The sequence below is a fragment of the Triticum aestivum genome, chromosome 7B, assembly GCF_018294505.1.
Source record: "Triticum aestivum cultivar Chinese Spring chromosome 7B, IWGSC CS RefSeq v2.1, whole genome shotgun sequence".
NCBI classification, from domain to species: Eukaryota; Viridiplantae; Streptophyta; class Magnoliopsida; order Poales; family Poaceae; genus Triticum; species Triticum aestivum.
The window spans coordinates 216851716-216857782 of record NC_057813.1 but is presented as its reverse complement, the minus strand read 5'-3'; the positions used below and the strand labels follow the sequence as shown (position 1 = coordinate 216857782).

At 41.2% G+C, this 6067-nt stretch overlaps 1 long non-coding RNA gene across 1 annotated transcript; it reads left to right on the top strand.

Annotated features, from left to right (window-relative positions):
* Positions 1-875: 875 nt before the first annotated feature.
* LOC123161562 (uncharacterized) lies at positions 876-2825 on the top strand. The gene is made up of 2 exons (XR_006480740.1): positions 876-2143; positions 2404-2825. It is a non-coding gene; the product is annotated as an uncharacterized lncRNA (long non-coding RNA).
* Positions 2826-6067: the final 3242 nt, after the last annotated feature.

The following is a 6067-nucleotide window of genomic DNA, read 5'->3' as shown; positions in this document are numbered from 1 at the left end:
ATATGCAAAAATTCAAAATTTTGAAGCAGGATTAGACGATGAACCTATGGGATTTTTTCTTTTTGCAGGGAGATAAACCTATGGAATCAGGGCATGTTTGGTTGGTTATCAGGACTTGCTATATCTGAGCTGGCTAACTTTGACATAGCTACACTGGTGTTGCCAGTCTCATCACGCTTTTTCCTCTCAAACCACATATCATTGTAACCAGCAAATTTATTTTACCAGCAAAACTGGCTTGTTACACGCTTGAAATGAGAAGTTACAGAGAAAAGATGTTTGACAAATTATGGCAGGTAACCAAACCGGCCCTAGGAAACTGGCAACTCTGGTTTGTCGTCGTAGGTATGGTGTTTCTCCAAATATACCAATGCAGTCGAGGAGCTGACAATGAAGCTAGGGAGTAGGGTAAGACAGGGAAAATATCCCGTGCTCCGGAGGATCTGGTGCTCCCGGTACTCCACGCACAGTCACAACGTTGGATGCAGAATGTAGGGATAGGATGAAATCCCAACGCCCCACCCTTCAGATTTTGCAAAAAGAACCCCATGTAGGTACAGAATAGAGTAACGTTTCTCCAACCTATGCTGCCTCGCTTGAACGAACACGAACAGAGGGCCAGGCTCCGGCAGCGAAGCTCGCCGACTACTGCGCCGCAACCTCACCGTCTGCTCCGTTGCGACCTCGACCTGTTCCTACGTACAGCGGACTGACCGCCCCATCCCCGCGCCACCATTCTCCACCTCGGCGCCATCCCGTCACCACACCCCGACGGCTAGCTCCGCCATCGGCCAACGCCTGCCTTTGCCACCAGCCGACGGCTAGATCCGCCATCCACTGACGCTGGAGAAGACAACTCCAGCCTTCAGGTATCACTTTGGATGTTAAAACCTTTTGTTTTTGTTGTGTATTTTGGTTCTAATCCGCCATCCCCTTCATGCTGATTGTGTTAGATGTAGTTAATCCTAGCTGAGATTAACTGTGGTGATATTTCTCTGTATTTTTCTTAGACTACATTTTTTAGAAATCACTGAAACAACTTGCTATATTTTGCTTAGGCTAAATATCGAGAAATTACTCACAGAAAAATGTCCGTAATTTATGACCAGAGAAGAGTTTGAAATAATTTTATCCGATTCGAAGTAAAATATCAGCAACTTAGAACAAGTAATTTTAGTGTGATGTGGATGAAGCATCTAGCAATTGTACAAATTAATGGAGGGTAATAATAGTAAGTCCACGCCCATGTAGTCAGATCAATTTGCTATTGAAGAGTGACACTGTTGAATTAAGAGATCATTTTCCTTGTGCTACTATACATGAACATGACCAAGATAACAAGCAGTGTCTCTCAGATTGTTGCTTCCCACAGATATGCAGAAGAACAATCGGCACAGTTGACATATATATGTGCACAGATAGGAAATGTCCCCTAACTTAAGTACCTTTCAGATCCAATGTGTATGGTACGCATCTGCTCCAGGCCACCTTCAGGGTTTTTGTTTTTGCAATGGTGAAACTGTGGCAGCGTATCAACAACGACATTTATATTTGTTGTTGCCTGTTCTTCAGAGAAAATGGGAAGCAATCTATATTACAAGTTGGTTACTGAAATTCCATGTGGAACATAAATAGCTTTGCATGTAAGAATTTTTCAGATGTTGTTTAGCATTGCTATGAATAGTCTGTTTCCTAAAATCATGAGTTCTTGTTACTTGACAAAACTTTGGCATTCATGCTCATGTACACAAGGATAATAATGGATAAAGTATACTAAGTAAATGGACAAGGTTATCATTATATATTGCATAGACAAATATTTGTAACAATGCGCACCACCAATGCAGTTCCACTATTTTGCTTATAATTGAGTACTTACAGAGCTATAACCTGCTGTCTTGCTAGAACAGAGGAACTCCCCTGGAAGAGTATTGGCAAGCACAAGGTCCTGCAAAAAGAAACCGTGTGCCAATTTAGAGGATATTTGTTAATTATTCCTACAAAACTGGAGCTAATAAACTCCACTGCTACATATTCACTGTACTCTTACCACAAATGTTTTATATGGTGTCGCATTTTATAACACAACTGATGAGTGCAACTCTGTTCCATCAACCAGAGCTATCTACAGATTCTCAATCCTGTAAGTGATAGAAAGAAATGAACTGCACAATAGACATAATTACAAATCTCGGATCATGGACTTGCTAATTCTTTATTCTTAGAATTAGCTTACCTTCTCAAATCGACTTGCTGAATGTTTATGTTGTGCATTTCCTATGGAATATATATGTTTTTTATCTTGGAAAATCCACGATACTCTCTGTACCATAGACTTGTTGTATTTATGCACGAAACTGGAATTTGCAAACATTTGACTAGAACTTGTTTGATACTTTGCAGCTCAACCCATGGGAGCAGACATCACTTCGCGATTAAATAATGGATGAGAAATGCCTTTATTCATGTGCTATATGAAACTGGTTACATTATTGTAGACTTTTGGTACAGCTTGTACAACTAGTTGCCGTTGTGTTGCAGCTAGCGCCTCTTGTCCTTTTTCTTTTTTCTGTAACATGCACAAGAGTGTTGTTAGTTTCGTGAGTGTGACTACTGGCCTGGGAGACCGACGAAGTGAAAGAGGGCGTTGGCTGCTTCCTGAATATTGATGTCTAGTTTCTCATCCTGTACAATGGTTTAGCTTCTTTTGATTGTAGCCTGGTTTCTATTTTGCTTGTTGTAAGCTGGCCCAGTTTGGGAATTCCACAAAACTATTTGTACTAGTATATTTCTGAGTTGGATGAAGCTGGAAGCATTAACACAAAGTAAGCACCTACTGACGACACACAATGGACAGAAAGTACACTCTCAGTTCAACCTTGCTGGTTGATACTCCCAGAATAGATTGGGAACTAATTCTTATCAATGGTATATTCTTTTAGAAAATGATTAGGAATGAATTAACGAAACCTGTTCCAAAGATGCTACACAGGACGTGTTTCTGTTCCTGACTGGAGCAGCACATTTTTGGAGCAACTTGATGCAACTGTGACTGCTATTCTGTACCTACATGGGGTTCTTTTTGCAAAATCTGATGGGTGGGACGTTGATATTTCATCCTGTCCCTACATTCTGCATCGAACGTTTTGGCTGTGCATCCAACGTTTTGGCTGTGTAGGGAGTACCTGGAGCACCAGATGCGTCGGAGCACAGGATATTTCCCCGGTAAGACAGGTAGAAATGTCAGCAATCATTGAGACGAGCATGGAAATATAGCTGAGGCAAGTAGTCCTTGCTGCTGCCTCCGATTCTATATGTTCAGATCCACCAAACTTTAGATCCAACAACTACAATACAAACTAACAAACAAACACCAACGTTAAAGGAACACGCCGATTGGAGATAACAAGTCAATGTCCAGCCTCGGTCCACATGACATGGCGCCGGCGTGGCACCTACTCTTCCATCAACTGACAGAAAGAAACAGGGGAAACACATCGTTTGACATGTCAGGGCGTTCACAGCTCTAGACCCTAGCGTGTTTCATCTCGGCGTCTTGCAATGCGTAATTTTTTCTGTTTTGATTCTTCTCATTCTCAGCCATCTTTGATGCTCATGTAAACAGTCCGGTGCAGCGGTTTTGCGGAAGGCGAAAAAATAGAAAATTTTGGTTAAGAGGAAGAAACCTGCAACGCCCATGGATTATTCATCTATGATTCCCCTTCCCCACCCCAAAATGATTGAGCAGGACAGGAGGAGCAAATGAATAACTTGTACTCCCTCCGTAAACTAATATAAAAGCGTTTAGAATACTAAAGTAGTGATCTAAACGCTCTTATATTAGTTTACAGAGGGAGTAGATCATTAGGCCAACTTTTTCCATGGTGTTCTTGATTAAACAAGTACAGAGGCGGCCTGTGGCAGGACAGCCAATAAGATGCTCCTAATCTGCTATATTTATGAGTTATCACTGTTTATTCTTGGGAGATCTGCTGGGTTCGTACGCTCCGGTGAATGATTAAGGGAGAGAGAGTCCAGTCCGTCGAGCGATTTAAAATCGGGGCCGTGTGTGTGGATTCAGTTCACCAACTAACTTGTCCGGTTCTTCTTTGACGGTAGTTTCTTGGAAACAAAGCAGAGCGCAACATCAACGAGATCGGACAGAGTCCTTTTTCGTTGGGGCGGTGGCAAAAAGCTATGAACATCTACCGCCTTAGACGCAGAGGTCGGGAGTTTCAACCTCTTTTTTTAGAAAAAGAAAGCAACCATGGTCATTTGACGCTGGTACCGGAGCGATACCGGTGATGAGAAATTTCTTTTCTATTCTAACGGAAATTCTCTTTTGCCTTGTGTCAGGAAAAAAAGGGGAAAATTCAAAAACTTCAGATGTTCCACTGGAGTTTGCAGCACCTCACTGTGAATTTGAATTTGGATTTGTTATGGTATTGCGTAATGAAACAGTCGGCAGTGGTTACACGCCGCGATGCATGTGACTCCTGCAGCGATCCCGAGGCCGGTTAGAATAAGATGCCAGGATTAGCTAGAATAATGTAGTCTGATTGGGAAATCATTTGGTTGGCTTAGGAGCTTGGTATTCTATGGTCAGCTTGTTCCTTTGAGAGTCCCGTTGACAAAAGAATGTACAGACGGTGCCGTGAGGGACAAATATTCAAATGAAGGTCACTGTTGCATCTAAACTTAGGTTTGGACACGCTGTTCTGACATATTTGTCGGGTTGGGGGAATATGCCCAAAGTCACTTGTAGAAAAGTAATGGTGTGCGTTTGAAATGACATCTGGAGAAGAATATATCCAATGTAAAACGATGCACCCCTGTCACTCTAATAACTACTCCCTTTGTCTCATAATATAAGATCATTTTGCAAATTGTTTTAGCTTGCAAAACGATTTTTTATTATGAGATAGAGGGAGTAGATAGTACTTCGCGTGTTAAAGGGAAGTTCATTAAAGGGGGAGTCTTGTTCATTTCGCACACAGTCACTTATGCTTAAAAATCGTCCTAGTTATCTCTTGCCCAATCCTTGCTTACTCGACAGTCGGATGCAATTAATTATGCATGTTAATTAGCAGACATTTATTTATGGAAAGTATCATCGGGAGTTGGACAGAGGATCACGTTAATTATTGAAAGTACTGAGCATTGGACGAGAAAATCACATTAATTATAAAAAGTACCATCGAGAGTTGAATGAAAGGATCACTAGAATATGTATACCCCGCTGCAACACACATGCAATTAGCTAGTTTTGATTAGATTGGAACATGAATATTTGTATTTATGGTATATGGCTCAGATGACCCGCACGATTACTAGTCTTGTGTGTGAGTGCTTTGCCGGTTTTCCCTAAGTAACCATGCCTTGTTTAGTTTTTGGGTTCGATTTCTCTCATTAACTGGAGGAACCCTCTACTTCTTGATGCAAAGGGGGAGCTCCCTTCCCTGTGATGAGGTTCCCCAAAAGATAATATGAGAAATAAAACTGAAAATAGGCCAAATCCTAAGATCATGCTGTCTCATGTTGGGTAAAGGTATCCCTCGTCGTGGCTTTCAATCGGGTGCACACCTTCGTATATAGGTCTTGATTCTTCACTCGTTGTAGAGAGGACCATAAGCGAAGCGTTCGGATACATCTGTATGTAACATGCATAAAAGAAGTACTTTTATTGTTAAAACATGATCATTTCTATATAGCCAAAGCGACCAAATCACGGCAAGCGCTCCCGCCCTGAGAAGAATTCTAAACATGTGATCAATTCCATGTAATAAGTTACCAAATATATTAGCAACACTACAAGGAAGATACAAGTCAGAAATAATTTGGATGACTGGCCATATAGAACGAGCTAATTTATATTGGTATAACAAATGTTTTATTGTCTCATCATGCGGACAAAAGACACGTTGCGTATTTCCATGTCAATTCCTCTTAATAAGGTTATCTTTAGTAAGAATGACTCCACGGTGAAGATACCATGCAAATATTTTATTCTTAAGAGGTATCTTTATCTTCTAGATCTTCTCATTATTATCAACTGGCATATACTGGA